The sequence below is a fragment of the Mytilus edulis genome, chromosome 12 (genome assembly GCF_963676685.1).
Source record: "Mytilus edulis chromosome 12, xbMytEdul2.2, whole genome shotgun sequence".
Lineage (NCBI taxonomy): Eukaryota > Metazoa > Mollusca > Bivalvia > Mytilida > Mytilidae > Mytilus > Mytilus edulis.
Window position 1 is genome coordinate 82,065,660 of NC_092355.1, and position 27,162 is coordinate 82,092,821.

Below are 27,162 nucleotides of genomic sequence, written 5' to 3' on the forward strand. Positions count from 1 at the left end.
TGAACAATACCAGTAGGACAACCGGAAGCGCCTGAGTAAGAATTTCAGCACTCAATGATACGGTTCACTAGACGACGTTGTCAACACGTAATGGCGGCCATTATTTAACGTCGGATTTGGCATTCCACATTGAAAAGTTGCATTTATGACATTCTTGGATGCTTAAACCTTGTGCCACACAACATAAAAGATAAACACTAAAAACTATGAAATGCTGTAAAATAACTATATACAGATATAGGAGGGTAGAAATAGGGTATACAAATATAGGAGGGTAGAAATAGGGTATACAGATATAGAAGGGTAGAAATAGGGTATACAAATATAGGAGGGTAGAAATAGGGTATACAGATATAGAAGGGTAGAAATAGGGTATACAAATATAGGAGGGTAGAAATAGGGTATACAGATATAGAAGGGTAGAAATAGGGTATACAAATATAGGAGGGTAGAAATAGGATATACAAATATAGGAGGGTGTGGATGGGGTATACAGATATAGGAGGGTATACATAGGGTATACAGATATAGGAGGGTAGAAATAAGGTATACAGATATAGGAGGGTATACATAGGGCTTACAAATATAGGAGGGTGTGGATATGGTAAACAGATATAGGAGGGTAGAAATAAGATATACAGATATAGGAGGGTGTGGATGTGGTATACAGATATAGGAGGGTAAAATAAGTTTTTACATATATAGGAGGGTATACATAGGGTATACAGACATAGGAGGGTAGAAATAAGGTATACATATATAGGAGGGTATACATAGGGTATACAGACATAAGAGGGTAGAAATAAGGTATACATATATAGGAGGGTATACATAGGGTATACAGACATAGGAGGGTAGAAATAAGGTATAGATATATAGGAGGGTCTACATAGGGTATACAAATATAGGAGGGTGTGGATGGGGTATACAGATATAGGAGGGTAGAAATAAGGTATACATATATAGGAGGGTATACATAGGGTATACAGACATAAGAGGGTAGAAATAAGGTATACATATATAGGAGGGTATACATAGGGTATACAGACATAGGAGGGTAGAAATAAGGTATAGATATATAGGAGGGTATACATAGGGTATACAAATATAGGAGGGTGTGGATGGGGTATACAGATATAGGAGGGTATACATAGGGCATACAAATATAGGAGGGTAGAAAAAGGGCATACAGATATAGGTGGGTGTGGATGGGGTATACAGATATAGGAGGGTGTGGATAGGGTATACAGATATAGGAGGGTAGAAATAGGGTATATAAATATAGAAGGGTAGAAATCGGGTATACAAATGTAGGAGGGTAGAAATAGGGTATACAAATATAGGAGGGTAAACATAGGGTATACAAATATAGGAGGGTAGAAATAAGGTATACAGATATAGGAGGGTATACATTGGGTATACACATATAGGAGGGTATACATAGGGTATAGAAATATAGGAGGGTAGAAAAAGGGTATACAAATACAGGAGGGTAGAAATAAGGTATACAGATAAAGGAGGGTATACATTGGATATACACATATAGGAGGGTGTGGATGGGGTATACAGATATAGGAGGGTATACATAGGGTATAGAAATATAGGAGGGTAGAAAAAGGGTATACAAATATAGGAGGGTAGAAATAGGGTATACAAATATAGGAGGGTGTGGATGGGGTTTACAGATATAGGAGGGTATACATATGGTATACAGATATAGGAGGGTAGAAATAAGGTATACAGATATAGGAGGGTATACATAGGGTTTACAAATATAGGAGGTGTTGATGGGGTATACAGATATAGGAGGGTGTGGATAGGGTATACAGATATAGTACGGGATGCATAGGGTTTACAAATATAGGAGGGTAGAAATAAGGTATACATATATAGGAGGGTATACATAGGGTATACAGACATAGGAGGGTAGAAATAAGGTTTACATATATAGGATGGTATACATAGGGTATACAGACATAAGAGGGTAGAAATAAGGTATACATATATAGGAGGGTATACATAGGGTATACAGACATAGGAGGGTAGAAATAAGGTATAGATATATAGGAGGGTATACATAGGGTATACAAATATAGGAGGGTGTGGATGGGGTATACATAGGGTATACAAATATAGGAGGGTAGAAAAAGGGCATACAGATATAGGAGGGTGTGGATGGGGTATACAGATATAGGTGGGTGTGGATGGGGTATACAGATATAGGAGGGTGTGGATAGGGTATACAGATATAGGAGGGTAGAAATAGGGTATACAAATATAGAAGGGTAGAAATCGGGTATACAAATGTAGGAGGGTAGAAATAGGGTATACAGATATAGGAGGGTGTGGATAGGGTATACAAATATAGGAGGGTAAACATAGGGTATACAAATATAGGAGGGTAGAAATAAGGTATACAGATATAGGAGGGTATACATAGGGTATACAGATATAGGAGGGTAGAAATAAGGTATACAGATATAGGAGGGTATACATAGGGTATACAGATGTAGGAGGGTAGAAATAAGGTATACAGATATAGGAGGGTATACCTAGGGTATACACATATGGGAGGGTGTCGAGGATAAATAGAGACAATCACATTACGCGGGATTCATACATGTACTTATACACGTTACCGCTCTCTATATGTAACGTCATTGTTGATATGTATTAACGCCATTGTATTCCAGCATTAAATCATCCATTTGTATAGACGTCTTTTTCTCTATTCAAAACACAACGCAAACAACAATTATACTATCACGAGATGGGTGTGGATGGGGTATACAGATATAGGAGGGTATACATAGAGTATACAGATATAGGAGGGTATACATAGAGTATACAGATATAGGAGGGTATACATAGAGTATACAGATATAGGAGGGTATACATAGGGTTTACAAATATAGGAGGATGTGGATAGGGTATACTGATATAGGAGGGTATATATAGGGTTTACAAATATAGGAGGATGTGGATAGGGTATACAGATATAGGAGGGTATACATTGGGTTTACAAATATAGGAGGGTGTGGAAGGGTATACAGATATAGGAGGGTATACATAGGGTATACAGATATAGGAGGGTAGAAATAAGGTATACAGATATAGGAGGGTATACATAGGGTTTACCAATATAGGAGGATGTGGATGTGGTATACAGATATAGGAGGGTATACATTGGGTATACAAATATAGGAGGGTGTGGAAGGGTATACAGATATAGGAGGGTATACATAGGGTGTACAGATATAGGAGGGTAGAAATAAGGTATACAGATATAGGAGGGTATACATAGGGTTTACAAATATAGGAGGATGTGGATAGGGTATACAGATATAGGAGGGTATATATAGGATTTACAAATATAGGAGGATGTGGATAGGGTATACAGATATAGGAGGGTATATATAGGGTTTACAAATATAGGAGGATGTGGATAGGGTATACAGATATAGGAGGGTATACATTGGGTTTACAAATATAGGAGGGTGTGGAAGGGTATACAGATATAGGAGGGTATACATAGGGTATACAGATATAGGAGGGTAGAAATAAGGTATACAGATATAGGAGGGTATATATAGGGTTTACAAATATAGGAGGATGTGGATAGGGTATACAGATATAGGAGGGTATATATAGGGTTTACAAATATAGGAGGATGTGGATAGGGTATACAGATATAGGAGGGTATACATTGGGTTTACAAATATAGGAGGGTGTGGAAGGGTATACAGATATAGGAGGGTATACATAGCGTATACAGATATAGGAGGGTAGAAATAAGGTATACAGATATAGGAGGGTATACATAGGGTACACCAATATAGGAGGATGTGGATGTGGTATACAGATATAGGAGGGTATACATTGGGTATACAAATATAGGAGGGTATGGACGTGGTAAAGAGATATAGGAGGGTATACATAGGGTATACAGATATAGGAGGGAGTGGATGGGGTATACAGATATAGGAGGGTAAATAAATAAAATAAATAAATAAATAATCTTTATTTCAAGAGGATGATCCCATTAGTTAAAACTAATCTTCCTGAGAGTCCTCAAAATAATAATAACATATTTATAAGTACATAGAGTATTATAAAGTTATATTATACACAATATACAATTGTATTTAAATAATAATGAAAAAGCATATTAATTTGCACAATTGATGAAAAATTTGTAACATTTTGTTTTAAAAGATACAAGTGTATTATTCATTTTTATTTCATTTGGTAAACTGTTCCATATTTGAGAACCTGAATATGTAAATGTTTTCTTTAAAAAATTTGTTTTTGGTTTTGGAAGATTTAATAGTTTTTCATCAGCTGAACGTAAGTTATAATTTTGATTATCAGTAAAATGAAAATTTTCTTGTAAATAGTTAGGAACCATACCATTTAATGATTTAAATACAAGTATTGCCTTTTGGTATTGAATGCGTTTTTCCATATTTAACCAGTGTAAACTATTAAACAATAAACTGGATGATGTCATTATGTCAGCTTCTACTATAACCCTAGCAGATTTCTTTAATAACTTATTTAGTTTATTTATTCCACTTTCACAACAGCTTCCCCATATATTGCAACAATAATCAAATAATGGCAGAATATAAGCATTAAAATAGATAATACGTATATGCATAGGTAAATATTTTCTTATCTTTTGTAATAAATTGATTCTGTTTGATATAGTACATGACATTTTATCTATCTGCTGATTCCAACTTAGGTTTTTGTCAATATATAAACCAAGAAGTTTTTCACAATCTACATTTTCTATTTGTTCATTTGAAATATTGATATCTAAACTGTTTCCAGTTGAACAAAGCCTTTGTTTTGAACCAATAATCATTGATTTACACTTTTTGGCATTTAATTTCATACAATTTTGCGAACACCAGTTTTCAATTACATGAATATCATTTTGAAGGTTAGAAGTTAACTGAAGTAAATTATTACCTTTACAATGTAATGTAGAATCATCTGCATATACATCTATTAATGAATGTTCTATATTAAGTGGTAAATCATTGATATATAAAATAAATAACAGAGGGCCCAGGATAGAACCTTGTGGTACCCCAGTTTTTATACATAGGGTATACAAATATAGGAGGGTGTGGATGGGTTATACAGATACAGGAGGTTGTGGATGAGTAATACAGATATAAGGAGGGTGTGTATAGGTTGTACAGATATAGGAAGGTGTGAATGAGGCACACATATATAGGAGGGTGTAGATGAGTAATATAGATATAGGAAAGTGTGGATGGGTTTAACAGATATAGGCGGGTGTGAATGGGTTATACAGATACAGAAGGGTGTGGATTGGAAATACAGATACAGGAAGGTGTGGATGAGTAATACAGATATAGAAGGATGTGGATAGGTTATACAGATATAGAGGAAGGTGGTGTAGAGGAAGCACACAGATATAGAAGGGTGTGGAATGATAATATATAGGAGGGTTTAGATTTAAAGGAAATACAGATAAAGGAGGGTGTGGAGGGGGTTCATAGATTTTACAGATATAGGACAAACACACATTAGGAATGGAGAGAAATGGGCAAAACAATTAATTAAAACAAAAATAACAAGAATAGAGATCCAATGATAGGGTACAACAATATAAAGAATAGAGAATGATAGGATACAACAATATAAAGAATAGAGAATGATAGGGTACAACAATATAAAGAATAGAGAATGATAGGGTACAACATTATAAAGAATAGAGAATGATAGGGTGCAACAATATAAAGAATAGAGAATGATAGGGTACAACAATATAAAGAATAGAGAATGATAGGGTGTAACAATATAAAGAATAGAGAATGATAGGGTGTAACAATATAAAGAATAGAGAATGATAGGGTGTAACAATATAAAGAATAGAGAATGATAGGGTGTAACAAAATAAGGAATAAAGAATGATAGGGTGTAACAATATAAAGAATAGAGAATGATAAGGTGCAACATTATAAAGAATAGAAAATGATAGGGTGTAACAATATAAAGAATAGAAAATGATAGGATACAACAATATTAAGAATAGACAATGGTAGGGTACAACAATATATAGAATAGAGAATGATAGGGTGTAACAATATAAAGAATAGAAATGATAGGGTGCAACATTATAAAGAATAGAAAATGATAGGGTACAACAATATAAAGAATAGAAAATGATAGGATACAACAATATCAAGAATAGACAATGGTAGGGTACAACAATATAAAGAATAGAGAATGATAGGGTAAACAATATAAAGAATAGAGAATGATAGGGTACAACAATATAAAGAATAGATAATGATAGGGAGCAACAATATAAAGAAAAGAGAATGATAGGGTACAACAATATAAAGAATAGATAATGATAGGGTACAACAATATAAAGAATAGAGAATGATAGGGTGCAACATTTATAAACAACAGGGAATGATAAGGTGCAACAATATTGTGAATAGAAAATGATAGGGGGTAACAACATAAAGAATAGAGAATGATAGGGTACAACATTATAAAGAATAGAGAATGATAGGGTACAACTGTATAAAGAATAGAGAATGATAGGGAGCAACAATATAAAGAATAGATAATGATAGGTTACAACAATATAAAGAATAGAGAATGATAGGGTACAACATTATAAAGAATAGAGAATGATAGGGTACAACTGTATAAAGAATAGAGAATGATAGGGTGTAACAATATAAAGAATAGAAAATGATAGGGAGCAACAATATAAAGAATAGAGAATGATAGGGTACAACAATATAAAGAATAGAGAATGATAGGGTGTAACAATATAAAGAATAGAGATTGATAGGGTACAACATTTATAAACAACAGGGAATGATAAGGTGCAACAATATTGTGAATAGAAAATGATAGGGTGTAACAATATAAAGAATAGAGAATGATAGGGTACAACAATATAAAGAATAGATAATGATAGGGTACAACAATATAAAGAATAGAGAATGATAGGGTAAACAATATAAAGAATAGAGAATGATAGGGTGCAACAATATAAAGAATAGAGAATGATAGGGTACAACAATATAAAGAATAGAGAATGATAGGGTACAACAATATAAACAATAGAGAATGATAGGGTACAACAATATAAAGAATAGATAATGATAGAGAGCAACAGTATAAAGAAAAGAGAATGATAGGGTAAACAATATAAAGAATAGAGAATGATAGGGTACAACAATATAAAGAATAGAGAATGAAAGGGTACAACAATATAAAGAATAGAGAATGATAGGGTGCAACAATATAAAGAATAGATAATGATAGGGAGCAACAATATAAAGAAAAGAGAATGATAGGGTACAACAATATAAAGAATAGATAATGATAGGGTACAACAATATAAAGAATAGAGAATGATAGGTTGCAACATTTATAAACAACAGGGAATGATAAGGTGCAACAATATTGTGAATAGAAAGTGATAGGGTGTAACAATATAAAGAATAGAGAATGATAGGATACAACAATATAAAGAATAGAGAATGATAAGGTGTAACAATATAAAGAATAGAAAATGATAGGGTACAACATTTATAAACAACAGGGAATGATAAGGTGCAACAATATTGTGAATAGAAAATGATAGGGTGTAACAATATAAAGAAAAGAGAATGATAGGGTACAACAATATAAAGAATAGATAGGGTACAACAATATAAAGAATAGAGAATGATAGGGTAAACAATATAAAGAATAGAGATTGATAGGGTGCAACAATATAAAGAATAGAGAATGATAGCGTACAACAATATAAACAATAGAGAATGATAGGGTACAACAATATAAAGAATAGAGAATGATAGGGTGTAACAATATAAGGAATAAAGAATGATAGGGTGTAACAATATAAAGAATAGAGAATGATAAGGTACAACAATATCAAGAATAGAGAATGATAGGATACAACAATATAAAGAATAGAGAATGATAGGATACAACAATATAAAGAATAGAAAATGATAGGGTACAACAATATAAAGAATAGAGAATGATAGGGTACAACAATATAAAGAATAGAGAATGATAGGGTGTAACAATATAAAGAATAGAGAATGATAGGATACAACAATATAAAGAATAGAGAATGATAGGATACAACAATATAAAGAATAGAGAATGATAGGGTACAACAATATAAAGAATAGAGAATGATAGGGTACAACAATATAAAGAATAGAGAATGATAGGGTACAATAATATAAAGAATAGAGAATGATAGGGTGCAACAATATAAAGAATAGATGATAGGGTACAACAATATAAAGAATAGAGAATGATAGGGTACAACAATATAAAGAATATAGAATGAAAGGGTACAACAATATAAAGAATAGAGAATGATAGGGTGTAACAATATAAAGAATAGAGAATGATAGGGTGTAACAATATAAAGAATAGAGAATGATAGGGTGTAACAATATAAACAATAGAGAATGATAGGATACAACAATATAAAGAATAGAGAATGATATGGTAAAACAATATAAAGAATATAGAATGATAGGGTACAACAATATAAAGAATAGAGAATGATAGGGTACAACAATATAAAGAATAGAGAATGATAGGATACAACAATATAAAGAATAGAGAATGATAGGGTAAAACAATATAAAGAATAGAGAATGATAGGGTGTAACAATATAAAGAATAGAGAATGATAGGGTACAACAATATAAAGAATAGATGATAGGGTACAACAATATAAAGAATAGAGAATGATAGGGTACAACAATATAAAGAATAGAGAATGATAGGGTGTAACAATATAAAGAATAGATAATAATAGGGTACAACAATATAAAGAATAGATGATAGGGTACAACAATATAAAGAATAGATAATGATAGGTTACAACAATATAAAGAATAGACAATGATAGGGTACAACAATATAAAGAATAGAGAATGATAGGGTACAACAATATAAAGAATATAGAATGAAAGGGTACAACAATATAAAGAATAGAGAATGATAGGGTACAACAATATAAAGAATAGAGAATGATAGGGTACAACAATATAAAGAATAGAGAGTGATAGGGTGCAACAATATAAAGAATAGAGAATGATAGGGTATAACAATACAAAGAATAAAGAATGATAGGGTACAACAATATAAAGAATAGGGAATGATAGGGTACAACAGTATAAAGAATAGAGAATGATAGGGTACAACAATATAAAGAATAGTGAATGATAGGGTGTAACAATATAAAGAATAGAGAATGATAGGGTGTAACAATATAAAGAATAGAGAATGATAGGGTGTAACAATATAAAGAATAGAGAATGGTAGGGTACAACAATATAAACAATAGAGAATGATAGGGTACAACAATGTAAAGAATAGAGAATGATAGGGTACAACAATATAAAGAATAGAGAATGATAGGGTACAACAATATAAAGAATAGAGAGTGATAGGGTGTAACAATGTAAAGAATAGAGAATGATAGGGTGTAACAATATAAAGAATAGAGAATGATAGGGTGTAACAATATAAAGAATATAGAATGATAGGGTAAAACAATATAAAGAATACAGAATGATAGGGTGTAACAATATAAAGAATAGAGAATGATAGGGTACAACAATATAAAGAATACAGAATGATAGGGTGTAACAATATAAAGAATAGAGAATGATAGGGTACAACAATATAAAGAATAGAGAATGATAGGGTACAACAATATAAAGAATAGAGAATGATAGGATACAACAATATAAAGAATAGAGAATGATAGGGTGTAACAATATAAAGAATAGAGAATGATAGGGTGTAACAATATAAAGAACAGAGAATGATAGGGTGTAACAATATAAAGAATAGAGAATGATAGGGTGTAACAATATAAAGAATAGAGAATGATAGGGTGTAACAATATAAGGAATAAAGAATGATAGGGTGTAACAATATAAAGAATAGAGAATGATAAGGTACAACAATATAAAGAATAGAGAATGATAGGTTACAACAATATAAAGAATAGACAATGATAGGATACAACAATATAAAGAATAGAGAATGATAGGATACAACAATATAAAGAATAGAGAATGATAGGGTACAACAATATAAAGAATAGAGAATGATAGGGTACAACATTATAAAGAATAGAGAATGATAGGGTGTAACAATATAAAGAATAGAGAATGATAGGGTACAACAATATAAAGAATAGAGAATGATAGGGTGTAACAATATAAAGAATAGAGAATGATAGGGTGTAACAATATAAAGAATAGAGAATGATAGGGTACAACAATATAAAGAATAGATGATAGGGTACAACAATATAAAGAATAGAGAATGATAGGGTACAACAATATAAAGAATAGATAATGATAGGGTACAACAATATAAAGAATAGAGAATGATAGGGTACAACAATATAAAGAATAGAGAATGATAGGGTGTAACAATGTAAAGAATAGAGAATGATAGGGTGTAACAATATAAAGAATAGAGAATGATAGGGTACAACAATATAAAGAATAGAGAATGATAGGGTACAACAATATAAAGAACAGAGAATGATAGGGTGTAACAATATAAAGAATAGAGAATGATAGGGTACAACAATATAAAGAATACAGAATGATAGGGTGTAACAATATAAAGAATAGAGAATGATAGGGTGTAACAAAATAAGGAATAAAGAATGATAGGGTGTAACAATATAAAGAATAGAGAATGATAGGGTACAACAATATAAAGAATAGAGAATGATAGGGTACAATAATATAAAGAATAGAGAATGATAGGGTACAACAATATAAAGAATACAGAATGATAGGGTACAACAATATAAAGAATAGAGAATGATAGGGTGTAACAATGTAAAGAATAGAGAATGATAGGGTGTAACAATATAAAGAATAGATAATGATAGGGTACAACAATATAAGGAATACAGAATGATAGGGTGTAACAATTTAAAGAATAGAGAATGATAGGGTACAACAATATAAAGAATAGAGAATGATAGGATACAACAATATAAAGAATAGAGAATGATAGGATGTAACAATATAAAGAATAGAGAATGATAGGGTACAACAATATAAAGAATAGAGAATGATAGGGTAAAACAATATAAAGAATAGAGAATGATAGGGTACAACAATATAAAGAATACAGAATGATAGGGTGTAACAATATAATGAATAGAGAATGATAGGGTACAACAATATAAAGAATAGAGAATGATAGGGTACAACAATATAAAGAATAGAGAATGATAGGGTGTAACAATATAAAGAATAGAGAATGATAGGGTACAACAATATAAAGAATAGAGAATGATAGGGTACAACAACATAAAGAATACAGAATGATAGGGTGTAACAATATAAAGAATAGAGAATGATAGGGTACAACAATATAAAGAATAGAGAATGATAGGATACAACAATATAAAGAATAGAGAATGATAGGATACAACAATATAAAGAATAGAGAATGATAGGGTAAAACAATATAAAGAATAGAGAATGATAGGGTACAACAATATAAAGAATAGAGAATGATAGGGTAAAACAATATAAAGAATAGAGAATGATAGGGTACAACAATATAAAGAATAGAGAATGATAAGGTACAACAATATAAAGAATAGAGAATGATAGGATACAACAATATAAAGAATAGACAATGATAGGGTACAACAATATAAAGAATAGAGAATGATAGGATACAACAATATAAAGAATAGAGAATGATAGGGTAAAACAATATAAAGAATAGAGAATGATAGGGTGTAACAATATAAAGAATAGAGAATGATAGGGTACAACAATATAAAGAATAGATTATAGGGTACAACAATATAAAGATTAGAGAATGATAGGGTACAACAATATAAAGAATAGAGAATGATAGGGTGTAACAATATAAAGAATAGATAATGATAGGGTACAACAATATAAAGAATAGATGATAGGGTACAACAATATAAAGAATAGAGAATGATAGGGTACAACAATATAAAGAATAGAGAATGATAGGATACAACAATATAAAGAATAGAGAATGATAGGATACAACAATATAAAGAATAGAGAATGATAGGGTAAAACAATATAAAGAATAGAGAATGATAGGGTACAACAATATAAAGAATAGAGAATGATAGGGTAAAACAATATAAAGAATAGAGAATGATAGGGTACAACAATATAGAGAATAGAGAATGATAAGGTACAACAATATAAAGAATAGAGAATGATAGGATACAACAATATAAAGAATAGACAATGATAGGGTACAACAATATAAAGAATAGAGAATGATAGGATACAACAATATAAAGAATAGAGAATGATAGGGTAAAACAATATAAAGAATAGAGAATGATAGGGTGTAACAATATAAAGAATAGAGAATGATAGGGTACAACAATATAAAGAATAGATTATAGGGTACAACAATATAAAGATTAGAGAATGATAGGGTACAACAATATAAAGAATAGAGAATGATAGGGTGTAACAATATAAAGAATAGAGAATGATAGGGTGTAACAATATAAAGAATAGAGAATGATAGGGTGTAACAATATAAACAATAGAGAATGATAGGATACAACAATATAAAGAATAGAGAATGATATGGTAAAACAATATAAAGAATATAGAATGATAGGGTACAACAATATAAAGAATAGAGAATGATAGGGTACAACAATATAAAGAATAGAGAATGATAGGATACAACAATATAAAGAATAGAGAATGATAGGGTAAAACAATATAAAGAATAGAGAATGATAGGGTGTAACAATATAAAGAATAGAGAATGATAGGGTACAACAATATAAAGAATAGATGATAGGGTACAACAATATAAAGAATAGAGAATGATAGGGTACAACAATATAAAGAATAGAGAATGATAGGGTGTAACAATATAAAGAATAGATAATAATAGGGTACAACAATATAAAGAATAGATGATAGGGTACAACAATATAAAGAATAGATAATGATAGGTTACAACAATATAAAGAATAGACAATGATAGGGTACAACAATATAAAGAATAGAGAATGATAGGGTACAACAATATAAAGAATATAGAATGAAAGGGTACAACAATATAAAGAATAGAGAATGATAGGGTACAACAATATAAAGAATAGAGAATGATAGGGTACAACAATATAAAGAATAGAGAGTGATAGGGTGCAACAATATAAAGAATAGAGAATGATAGGGTATAACAATATAAAGAATAGAGAATGATAGGGTACAACAATATAAAGAATAGGGAATGATAGGGTACAACAGTATAAAGAATAGAGAATGATAGGGTACAACAATATAAAGAATAGTGAATGATAGGGTGTAACAATATAAAGAATAGAGAATGATAGGGTGTAACAATATAAAGAATAGAGAATGATAGGGTGTAACAATATAAAGAATAGAGAATGGTAGGGTACAACAATATAAACAATAGAGAATGATAGGGTACAACAATGTAAAGAATAGAGAATGATAGGGTACAACAATATAAAGAATAGAGAATGATAGGGTACAACAATATAAAGAATAGAGAGTGATAGGGTGTAACAATGTAAAGAATAGAGAATGATAGGGTGTAACAATATAAAGAATAGAGAATGATAGGGTGTAACAATATAAAGAATATAGAATGATAGGGTAAAACAATATAAAGAATACAGAATGATAGGGTGTAACAATATAAAGAATAGAGAATGATAGGGTACAACAATATAAAGAATACAGAATGATAGGGTGTAACAATATAAAGAATAGAGAATGATAGGGTACAACAATATAAAGAATAGAGAATGATAGGGTACAACAATATAAAGAATAGAGAATGATAGGATACAACAATATAAAGAATAGAGAATGATAGGGTGTAACAATATAAAGAATAGAGAATGATAGGGTGTAACAATATAAAGAACAGAGAATGATAGGGTGTAACAATATAAAGAATAGAGAATGATAGGGTGTAACAATATAAAGAATAGAGAATGATAGGGTGTAACAATATAAGGAATAAAGAATGATAGGGTGTAACAATATAAAGAATAGAGAATGATAAGGTACAACAATATAAAGAATAGAGAATGATAGGTTACAACAATATAAAGAATAGACAATGATAGGGTACAACAATATAAAGAATAGAGAATGATAGGATACAACAATATAAAGAATAGAGAATGATAAGAATAGAGAATGATAGGGTGTAACAATATAAAGAATAGAGAATGATAGGGTGTAACAATATAAAGAATAGAGAATGATAGGGTGTAACAATATAAAGAATAGAGAATGATAGGGTGTAACAAAATAAGGAATAAAGAATGATAGGGTGTAACAATATAAAGAATAGAGAATGATAAGGTACAACAATATAAAGAATAGAGAATGATAGGGTACAACAATATAAAGAATAGAGAATGATAGGGTGTAACAATATAAAGAATAGAGAATGATAGGGTGTAACAAAATAAGGAATAAAGAATGATAGGGTGTAACAATATAAAGAATAGAGAATGATAGGGTGTAACAATATAAAGAATAGAGAATGATAGGGTACAACAATATAAAGAATAGATGATAGGGTACAACAATATAAAGAATACAGAATGATAGGGTGTAACAATATAAAGAATAGAGAATGATAGGGTGTAACAAAATAAGGAATAAAGAATGATAGGGTGTAACAATATAAAGAATAGAGAATGATAGGGTACAACATTATAAAGAATAGAGAATGATAGGGTGTAACAATATAAAGAATAGAGAATGATAGGGTACAACAATATAAAGAATACAGAATGATAGGGTGTAACAATATAAAGAATAGAGAATGATAGGGTGTAACAAAATAAGGAATAAAGAATGATAGGGTGTAACAATATAAAGAATAGAGAATGATAGGGTGTAACAATATAAAGAATAGAGAATGATAGGGTACAACAATATAAAGAATAGATGATAGGGTACAACAATATAAAGAATAGAGAATGATAGGGTACAACAATATAAAGAATAGATAATGATAGGGTACAACAATATAAAGAATAGAGAATGATAGGGTACAACAATATAAAGAATAGAGAATGATAGGGTGTAACAATGTAAAGAATAGAGAATGATAGGGTGTAACAATATAAAGAATAGAGAATGATAGGGTACAACAATATAAAGAATAGAGAATGATAGGGTACAAAAATATAAAGAACAGAGAATGATAGGGTGTAACAATATAAAGAATAGAGAATGATAGGGTACAACAATATAAAGAATACAGAATGATAGGGTGTAACAATATAAAGAATAGAGAATGATAGGGTGTAACAAAATAAGGAATAAAGAATGATAGGGTGTAACAATATAAAGAATAGAGAATGATAGGGTACAACAATATAAAGAATAGAGAATGATAGGGTACAATAATATAAAGAATAGAGAATGATAGGGTACAACAATATAAAGAATACAGAATGATAGGGTACAACAATATAAAGAATAGAGAATGATAGGGTGTAACAATGTAAAGAATAGAGAATGATAGGGTGTAACAATATAAAGAATAGATAATGATAGGGTACAACAATATAAGGAATACAGAATGATAGGGTGTAACAATATAAAGAATAGAGAATGATAGGGTACAACAATATAAAGAATAGAGAATGATAGGATACAACAATATAAAGAATAGAGAATGATAGGATGTAACAATATAAAGAATAGAGAATGATAGGGTACAACAATATAAAGAATAGAGAATGATAGGGTAAAACAATATAAAGAATAGAGAATGATAGGGTACAACAATATAAAGAATACAGAATGATAGGGTGTAACAATATAATGAATAGAGAATGATAGGGTACAACAATATAAAGAATAGAGAATGATAGGATACAACAATATAAAGAATAGAGAATGATAGGATACAAGAATATAAAGAATAGAGAATGATAGGGTAAAACAATATAAAGAATAGAGAATGATAGGGTACAACAATATAAAGAATAGAGAATGATAGGGTAAAACAATATAAAGAATAGAGAATGATAGGGTACAACAATATAAAGAATAGAGAATGATAAGGTACAACAATATAAAGAATAGAGAATGATAGGATACAACAATATAAAGAATAGACAATGATAGGGTACAACAATATAAAGAATAGAGAATGATAGGATACAACAATATAAAGAATAGAGAATGATAGGGTAAAACAATATAAAGAATAGAGAATGATAGGGTGTAACAATATAAAGAATAGAGAATGATAGGGTACAACAATATAAAGAATAGATTATAGGGTACAACAATATAAAGATTAGAGAATGATAGGGTACAACAATATAAAGAATAGAGAATGATAGGGTGTAACAATATAAAGAATAGATAATGATAGGGTACAACAATATAAAGAATAGATGATAGGGTACAACAATATAAAGAATAGAGAATGATAGGGTACAACAATATAAAGAATATAGAATGAAAGGGTACAACAATATAAAGAATAGAGAATGATAGGGTAAAACAATATAAAGAATAGAGAATGATAGGGTGCAACAATATAAAGAATAGAGAATGATAAGGTACAACAATATAAAGAATAGAGAATGATAGGTTACAACAATATAAAGAATAGACAATGATAGGGTACAACAATATAAAGAATAGAGAATGATAGGATACAACAATATAAAGAATAGAGAATGATAGGGTAAAACAATATAAAGAATAGAGAATGATAGGGTACAACAATATAAAGAATAGAGAATGATAGGATACAACAATATAAAGAATAGATGATAGGGTACAACAATATAAAGAATAGAGAATGATAGGGTGTAACAATGTAAAGAATAGAGAATGATAGGGTACAACAATATAAAGAATAGAGAATGATAGGGTGTAACAATATAAAGAATAGATGATAGGGTACAACAATATAAAGAATAGAGAATGATAGGGTACAACAATATAAAGAATAGAGAATGATAGGGTGTAACAATATAAAGAATAGATAATGATAGGGTACAACAATATAAAGAATAGATGATAGGGTACAACAATATAAAGAATAGAGAATGATAGGGTACAACAATATAAAGAATATAGAATGAAAGGGTACAACAATATAAAGAATAGAGAATGATAGGGTACAACAATATAAAGAATAGAGAATGATAGGGTACAACAATACAGTCGAACCTCGTTGTGTCGAACTCGGTTGTGTCGAAAACTCGGATGAGTCGAAGTAATTTCTCGGTCCCGGCATAATTCCCGTTTGATCAATGCATTTTAACCTCTGATGAGTCGAACTCGGGTGACTCGAATTCTCGGTTTAGTCGAGGTAATTCTTAAGTCCCGTCAATGTAAAATCGATGTAAATTGACCCCGATGTCTGGAAGTTCAAAATTTAAAAAAAATCGAAAGAAATAAAAATTTTAAAAATAAAATTCATAACGGATGTTTTTCTTGTTTAACCTATTCATTTCCATAAGTGATTAAAGCTGTGTAAATTCCATTAGTGATTAAAGCTGTGTAAACATACTTGTTTGTAAAACAGTTAAAATGACATGTTTATGATGACCGCTAATCAACACCTTTGTTGATCGTCCAAGTGGAACTTGAATGTGCTGAACCTATTTCACTTGGTATAAAAATGAAACGAATTTTAATGACCCAAGCTGAGATTAAATTAAGTAAACCATTAGAATAAGAACAATAATTAAAAGATTTAAAATATTTAATTAATTATTATGAGTCGGTCTTTTTAATCACACTCGACCTCGGATGAGTCGAACCTCGGATGAGTCGAATACTTTCGTCTGGTCCCTTCGACTTCGACACAACGAGGTTCGACTGTATAAAGAATAGAGAGTGATAGGGTGCAACAATATAAAGAATAGAGAATGATAGGGTATAACAATATAAATAATAGAGAATGATAGGGTGTAACAATATAAAGAATAGAGAATGATAGGGTGTAACAATATAAAGAATAGAGAATGATAGGGTGTAACAATATAAAGAATAGAGAATGGTAGGGTACAACAATATGAACAATAGAGAATGATAGGGTACAACAATGTAAAGAATAGAGAATGATAGGGTACAACAATATAAAGAATAGAGAATGATAGGGTACAACAATATAAAGAATAGAGAGTGATAGGGTGTAACAATGTAAAGAATAGAGAATGATAGGGTGTAACAATATAAAGAATAGAGAATGATAGGGTGTAACAATATAAAGAATACAGAATGATAGGGTACAACAATATAAAGAATACAGAATGATAGGGTGTAACAATATAAAGAATAGAGAATGATAGGGTACAACAATATAAAGAATACAGAATGATAGGGTGTAACAATATAAAGAATAGAGAATGATAGGGTACAACAATATAAAGAATAGAGAATGATAGGGTACAACAATATAAAGAATAGAGAATGATAGGATACAACAATATAAAGAATAGAGAATGATAGGGGGTAACAATATAAAGAATAGAGAATGATAGGGTGTAACAATATAAAGAATAGATAATGATAGGGTGTAACAATATAAAGAAAAGAGAATGATAGGGTGTAACAATATAAAGAATAGAGAATGATAGGGTGTAACAATATAAGGAATAAAGAATGATAGGGTGTAACAATATAAAGAATAGAGAATGATAAGGTACAACAATGTAAAGAATAGAGAATGATAGGTTACAACAATATAAAGAATAGACAATGATAGGGTACAACAATATAAAGAATAGAGAATGATAGAATACAACAATATAAAGAATAGAGAATGATAGGGTAAAACAATATAAAGAATAGAGAATGATAGGGTGTAACAATATAAAGAATAGAGAATGATAGGGTACAACAATATAAAGAATAGATGATAGGGTACAACAATATAAAGAATAGAGAATGATAGGGTGTAACAATATAAAGAATAGAGAATGATAGGGTACAACAATATAAAGAATAGATCATAGGGTACAACAATATAAAGAATATAGAATGATAGGGTACAACAATATAAAAAATAGAGAATGATAGGGTACAACAATATCAAGAATAGAGAATGATAGGGTACAACAATATAAAGAATAGAGAATGATAGGGTACAACAATATAAAGAATAGAGAGTGATAGGGTACAACAATATAAAGAATAGAGAATGATAGGGTACAACAATATAAAGAATAGAGAGTGATAGGGTGTAACAATGTAAAGAATAGAGAATGATAGGGTGTAACAATATAAAGAATAGAGAATGATAGGGTGTAACAATATAAAGAATAGAGAATGATAGGGTACAACAATATAAAGAATACAGAATGATAGGGTGTAACAATATAAAGAATAGAGAATGATAGGGTACAACAATATAAAGAATACAGAATGATAGGGTGTAACAATATAAAGAATAGAGAATGATAGGGTACAACAATATAAAGAATAGAGAATGATAGGGTACAACAATATAAAGAATAGAGAATGATAGGATACAACAATATAAAGAATAGAGAATGATAGGGGGTAACAATATAAAGAATAGAGAATGATAGGGTGTAACAATATAAAGAATAGATAATGATAGGGTGTAACAATATAAAGAAAAGAGAATGATAGGGTGTAACAATATAAAGAATAGAGAATGATAGGGTGTAACAATATAAGGAATAAAGAATGATAGGGTGTAACAATATAAAGAATAGAGAATGATAAGGTACAACAATGTAAAGAATAGAGAATGATAGGTTACAACAATATAAAGAATAGACAATGATAGGGTACAACAATATAAAGAATAGAGAATGATAGAATACAACAATATAAAGAATAGAGAATGATAGGGTAAAACAATATAAAGAATAGAGAATGATAGGGTGTAACAATATAAAGAATAGATGATAGGGTACAACAATATAAAGAATAGATGATAGGGTACAACAATATAAAGAATAGAGAATGATAGGGTGTAACAATATAAAGAATAGAGAATGATAGGGTACAACAATATAAAGAATAGATCATAGGGTACAACAATATAAAGAATAGAGAATGATAGGGTGTAACAATATAAAGAATAGAGAATGATAGGGTACAACAATATAAAGAATAGATCATAGGGTACAACAATATAAAGAATACAGAATGATAGGGTACAACAATATAATAAATAGAGAATGATAGGGTACAACAATATCAAGAATAGAGAATGATAGGGTACAACAATATAAAGAATAGAGAATGATAGGGTACAACAATATAAAGAATAGAGAGTGATAGGGTACAACAATATAAAGAATAGAGAATGATAGGGTACAACAATATAAAGAATAGAGAATGATAGGGTACAACAATATAAAGAATAGAGAATGATAGGGTACAACAATATAAAGAATAGAGAATGATAGGGTGTAACAATATAAAGAATAGAGAATGATAGGGTGTAACAATATAAAGAATAGAGAATGGTAGGGTACAACAATATAAAGAATAGAGACTGATAGGATACAACAATATAAAGAATAGAGAATGATAGGGTAAAACAATATAAAGAATAGAGAATGATAGGGTGTAACAATATAAAGAATAGAGAATGATAGGGTGTAACAATATAAAGAATAGATAATGATAGGGTACAACAATATAAAGAATAGAGAATGAAAGGGTACAACAATATAAAGAATAGAGAATGATAGGGTGTAACAATATAAAGAAAAGAGAATGATAGGGTGTAACAATATAAAGAATAGAGAATGATAGGGTGTAACAATATAAAGAAAAGAGAATGATAGAGTACAACAATATAAAGAATAGAGAATGATAGGGTACAACAATATAAAGAATAGACAATGAAAGGGTACAACAATATAAAGAATAGAGAATGATAGGGTACAACAATATAAAGAATAGATAATGATAGGGTGTAACACTATAAAGAATAGAGAATGATAGGGTGTAACAATATAAACAATAGAGAATGATAGGGTACAACAATATAAAGAATATAGAATGATAGGGTGTAACAATATAAAGAATAGATAATGATAGGGTACAACAATATAAAGAATAGAGAATGATACGGTGTAACAATATAGAGAATAGAGAATGATAGGGTGTAACAATATAAAGAAAAGATAATGATAGAGTGTAACAATATAAAGAATAGAGAATGATAGGGTGTAACAATATAAAGAATAGAGAATGATAGGTTACAACAATATAAAGAATAGAGAGTGATAGGGTACAACAATATAAAGAATAGAGAATGATAGGGTGTAACAATATAAAGAATAGAGAATGATAGGGTGTAACAATATAAACAATAGAGAATGATAGGGTACAACAATATAAAGAATAGATAATGATAGGATGTAACAATAAAAAGAATAGAGAATGATAGGGTGTAACAATATAAAGAATAGAGAATGATAGGGTACAACAATATAAAGAATAGAGAATGATAGGGTACAACAATATAAAGAATAGAGAATGATAGGGTACAACAATATAAAGAATAGACAATGAAAGGGTACAACAATATAAAGAATAGAGAATGATAGGGTACAACAATATAAAGAATAGAGAATGATAGGTTACAACAATATAAAGAATAGAGAATGATAGGGTACAACAATATAAAGAAATGAGAATGATAGGGTACAACAATATAAAGAATAAAGAATGATAGGGTGTAACAATATAAAGAATAGAGAATGATAGGGTACAACAATATAAAGAATAGAGAATGATAGGGTGTAACAATATAAAGAATAGAGAATGATAGGGTGTAACAATATAAAGAATAGCGAATGATAGGGTACAACAATATAAAGAATAGATAATGATAGGGTACAACAATATAAAGAACAGAGAATGATAGGGTACAACAATATAAAGAATAGAGAATGATAGGGTGTAACCATATAAAGAATAGAGTATGATAGGGTGTAACAATATAAAGAATAGAGAATGATAGGGTGTAACAATATAAAGAATAGAGAATGATAGGGTGTAACAATATAAAGAATAGAGAATGATAGGGTACAACAATATAAAGAATAGAGAATGATAGGGTACAACAATATAAAGAATAGAGAATGATAGGGTGTAACAATATAAAGAATAGAGAATGATAGGGTGTAACAATATAAAGAATAGAGAATGATAGGGTACAACAATATAAAGAATAGAGAATGATAGGGTACAACAATATAAAGAATAGAGAATGATAGGGTACAACAATATAAAGAATAGAGAATGATAGGGTGTAACAATATAAAGAATAGAGAATGATAGGGTGTAACAATATAAACAATAGAGAATGATAGGGTACAACAATATAAAGAATAGAGAATGATAGGGTGTAACAATATAAACAATAGAGAATGATAGGGTACAACAATATAAAGAATAGAGAATGATAGGGTGTAACAATATAAAGAATAGAAATGATAGGATGCAACAATATAAAGAATAGAAATGATAGGGTAAAACAATATAAAGAATAGAGAATGATACGGTACAACAATATAAAGAATAGAGAATGATAGGGTGTAACAATATAAAGAATAGACAATGATAGGGTACAACAATATAAAGAATAGAGAATGATAGGGTAAAACAATATAAAGAATAGAGAATGATAGGGTACAACAATATAAAGAATAGAGAATGATAGGGTGTAACAATATAAAGACTAGAGAATGATAGGGTGTAACAATATAAAGAATAGAGAATGATACGGTACAACAATATAAAGAATAGAGAATGATAGGGTACAACAATATAAAGAATAAAGAATGATAGGGTACAACAATATAAAGAATAGAGAATGATTGGATACAACATTATAAAGAATAGATAATGATAGGGTGTAACAATATAAAGAATAGAGAATGATAGGGTGTAACAATATAAACAATAGAGAATGATAGGGTGTAACAATATAAAGAATAGATGATATTGTACAACAATATAAAGAATAAATAATGATAGGGTGTAACAATATAAAGAATAGAGAATGATAGGGTACAACAATATAAAGAATATATAATGATAGGGTGTAACAATATAAAGAATAGAGAATGATAGGGTACAACAATATAAAGAATAGAGAATGATAGGGTGTAACAATGTAAAGAATAGAGAATGATAGGGTACAACAATATAAAGAATAGAGAATGATAGGGTGTAAAAATATAAAGAATAGATAATGATAGGGTGTAACAATATAAAGAATAGAGAATGGTAGGGTACAACAATATAAAGAATAGAGAATGATAGGGTACAACAATATAAAGAATAGAGAATGATAGAGTACAACAATATAAATAATAGAGAATGATAGGGTGCAACAATATAAAGAATAGAGAATGATAGGGTGTAACAATATAAAGAATAGATAATGATAGGGTACAACAATATAAAGAATAGAGAATGATAGGGTGTAACAATGTAAAGAATAGAGAATGATACGTTACAACAATATAAAGAATAGACAATGATAGGAATGATAGGGTGTATCAATATAAAGAATAGATAATGATAGGGTACAACAATATAAAGAATAGAGAATGATAGGGTGTAACAATGTAAAGAATAGAGAATGATAGGTTATAACAATATAAAGAATAGACAATTATAGGGTACAACAATATAAAGAATAGACAATGATAGGAATGATAGGGTGTATCAATATAAAGAATAGATAATGATAGGGTACAACAATATAAAGAATAGAGAGTGATAGGGTGTAACAATGTAAAGAATAGAGAATGATAGGGTACAACAATATAAAGAATAGATGATAGGGTGTAACAATATAAAGAATAGAGAATGATAGGGTGAAACAATATAAGGAATGGGGAATGATAGGGTACAACAATATAAAGAATAGAAAATGATAGGGTACAACAATATAAAGAATAAAGAATGATAGGGTACAACAATATAAAGAATAGAGAATGATAGGGTGTAACAATATAAAGAATAGACAATGATAGGGTACAACAATATAAACAATAGAGAATGGTAGGGTGCAACAATATAAAGAATAGAAAATGATAGGGTGTAACAATATAAAGAATAGAGAATGATAGGGTGTAACAATATAAAGAATAGAGAATGATAGGGTGTAACAATATAAACAATAGAGAATGATAGGGTACAACAATATAAAGAATAGAGAATGATAGGGTGTAACAATATAAACAATAGAGAATGATAGGGTACAACAATATAAAGAATAGAGAATGATAGGGTGTAACAATATAAAGAATAGAAATGATAGGATGCAACAATATAAAGAATAGAAATGATAGGGTAAAACAATATAAAGAATAGAGAATGATACGGTACAACAATATAAAGAATAGAGAATGATAGGGTGTAACAATATAAAGAATAGACAATGATAGGGTACAACAATATAAAGAATAGAGAATGATAGGGTAAAACAATATAAAGAATAGAGAATGATAGGGTACAACAATATAAAGAATAGAGAATGATAGGGTGTAACAATATAAAGACTAGAGAATGATAGGGTGTAACAATATAAAGAATAGAGAATGATACGGTACAACAATATAAAGAATAGAGAATGATAGGGTACAACAATATAAAGAATAAAGAATGATAGGGTACAACAATATAAAGAATAGAGAATGATTGGATACAACATTATAAAGAATAGATAATGATAGGGTGTAACAATATAAAGAATAGAGAATGATAGGGTGTAACAATATAAACAATAGAGAATGATAGGGTGTAACAATATAAAGAATAGATGATATGGTACAACAATATAAAGAATAGATAATGATAGGGTGTAACAATATAAAGAATAGAGAATGATAGGGTACAACAATATAAAGAATATATAATGATAGGGTGTAACAATATAAAGAATAGAGAATGATAGGGTACAACAATATAAAGAATAGAGAATGATAGGGTGTAACAATGTAAAGAATAGAGAATGATAGGGTACAACAATATAAAGAATAGAGAATGATAGGGTGTAAAAATATAAAGAATAGATAATGATAGGGTGTAACAATATAAAGAATAGAGAATGGTAGGGTACAACAATATAAAGATTATAGAATGATAGGGTACAACAATATAAAGAATAGAGAATGATAGAGTACAACAATATAAATAATAGAGAATGATAGGGTGCAACAATATAAAGAATAGAGAATGATAGGGTGTAACAATATAAAGAATAGATAATGATAGGGTACAACAATATAAAGAATAGAGAATGATAGGGTGTAACAATGTAAAGAATAGAGAATGATACGTTACAACAATATAAAGAATAGACAATGATAGGAATGATAGGGTGTATCAATATAAAGAATAGATAATGATAGGGTACAACAATATAAAGAATAGAGAATGATAGGGTGTAACAATGTAAAGAATAGAGAATGATAGGTTATAACAATATAAAGAATAGACAATTATAGGGTACAACAATATAAAGAATAGACAATGATAGGAATGATAGGGTGTATCAATATAAAGAATAGATAATGATAGGGTACAACAATATAAAGAATAGAGAGTGATAGGGTGTAACAATGTAAAGAATAGAGAATGATAGGGTACAACAATATAAAGAATAGATGATAGGGTGTAACAATATAAAGAATAGAGAATGATAGGGTGAAACAATATAAGGAATGGGGAATGATAGGGTACAACAATATAAAGAATAGAAAATGATAGGGTACAACAATATAAAGAATAAAGAATGATAGGGTACAACAATATAAAGAATAGAGAATGATAGGGTGTAACAATATAAAGAATAGACAATGATAGGGTACAACAATATAAACAATAGAGAATGGTAGGGTGCAACAATATAAAGAATAGAAAATGATAGGGTGTAACAATATAAAGAATAGAGAATGATAGGGTGTAACAATATAAAGAATAGACAATGATAGGGTACAACAATATAAACAATAGAGAATGGTAGGGTGCAACAATATAAAGAATAGAGAATGATAGGGTGTAACAATATAAAGAATAGAGAATGATAGGGTGTAACAATATAAATAATAGACAATGATAGGGTACAGCAATATAAACAATAGAGAATGGTAGGGTGCAACAATATAAAGAATAGAGAATGATAGGGTGTAACAATATAAAGAATAGAGAATGATAGGGTATAACAATATAAAGAATAGAGAATGATAGGGTGTAACAATGTAAAGAATAGAGAATGATAGGTTATAACAATATAAAGAATAGACAATTATAGGGTACAACAATATAAAGAATAGACAATGATAGGGTACAACAATATAAAGAATAGAGAATGATAGGGTGCAACAATATAAAGAATAGAGAGTGATAGGGTGTAACAATGTAAAGAATAGAGAATGATAGGGTACAACAATATAAAGAATAGATGATAGGGTGTAACAATATAAAGAATAGAGAATGATAGGGTGAAACAATATAAGGAATGGGGAATGATAGGGTACAACAAGTTAAAGAATAAAAAATGATAGGGTACAACAATATAAAGAATAAAGAATGATAGGGTACAACAATATAAAGAATAGAGAATGATAGGTGTAACAATATAAAGAATAGACAATGATAGGGTACAACAATATAAACAATAGAGAATGGTAGGGTGCAACAATATAAAGAATAGAAAATGATAGGGTGTAACAATATAAAGAATAGAGAATGATAGGGTGTAACAATATAAAGAATAGACAATGATAGGGTACAACAATATAAAGAATAGAGAATGATAGGGAGCAACAATATAAAGAATAGGGAATGATAGGGTACAACAATATAAAGAATAGAGAATGATAGGGTGCAACAATATAAAGAATAGAGAATGATAGGGTACAACAATATAAAGAATAGATAATGATATTGTACAACAATATAAAGAATAGATAATGATAGGGTAAAACAATATAAAGAATAGAGAATGATAGGGTACAACAATATAAAGAATAGGGAATGATAGGATACAACAATATAAAGAATAGAGAATGAAAGGGTA

The 27,162-nt window shown here is 29.4% G+C and overlaps 1 protein-coding gene across 1 annotated transcript in view; it reads left to right on the top strand.

The window, feature by feature from the left end:
- The window catches only part of LOC139499213 (uncharacterized), a 327,861-nt gene that overhangs the window by 278,924 nt on the left and 21,775 nt on the right, over nt 1-27,162 (top strand). The gene's annotated exons all lie outside the window — the stretch shown is intronic.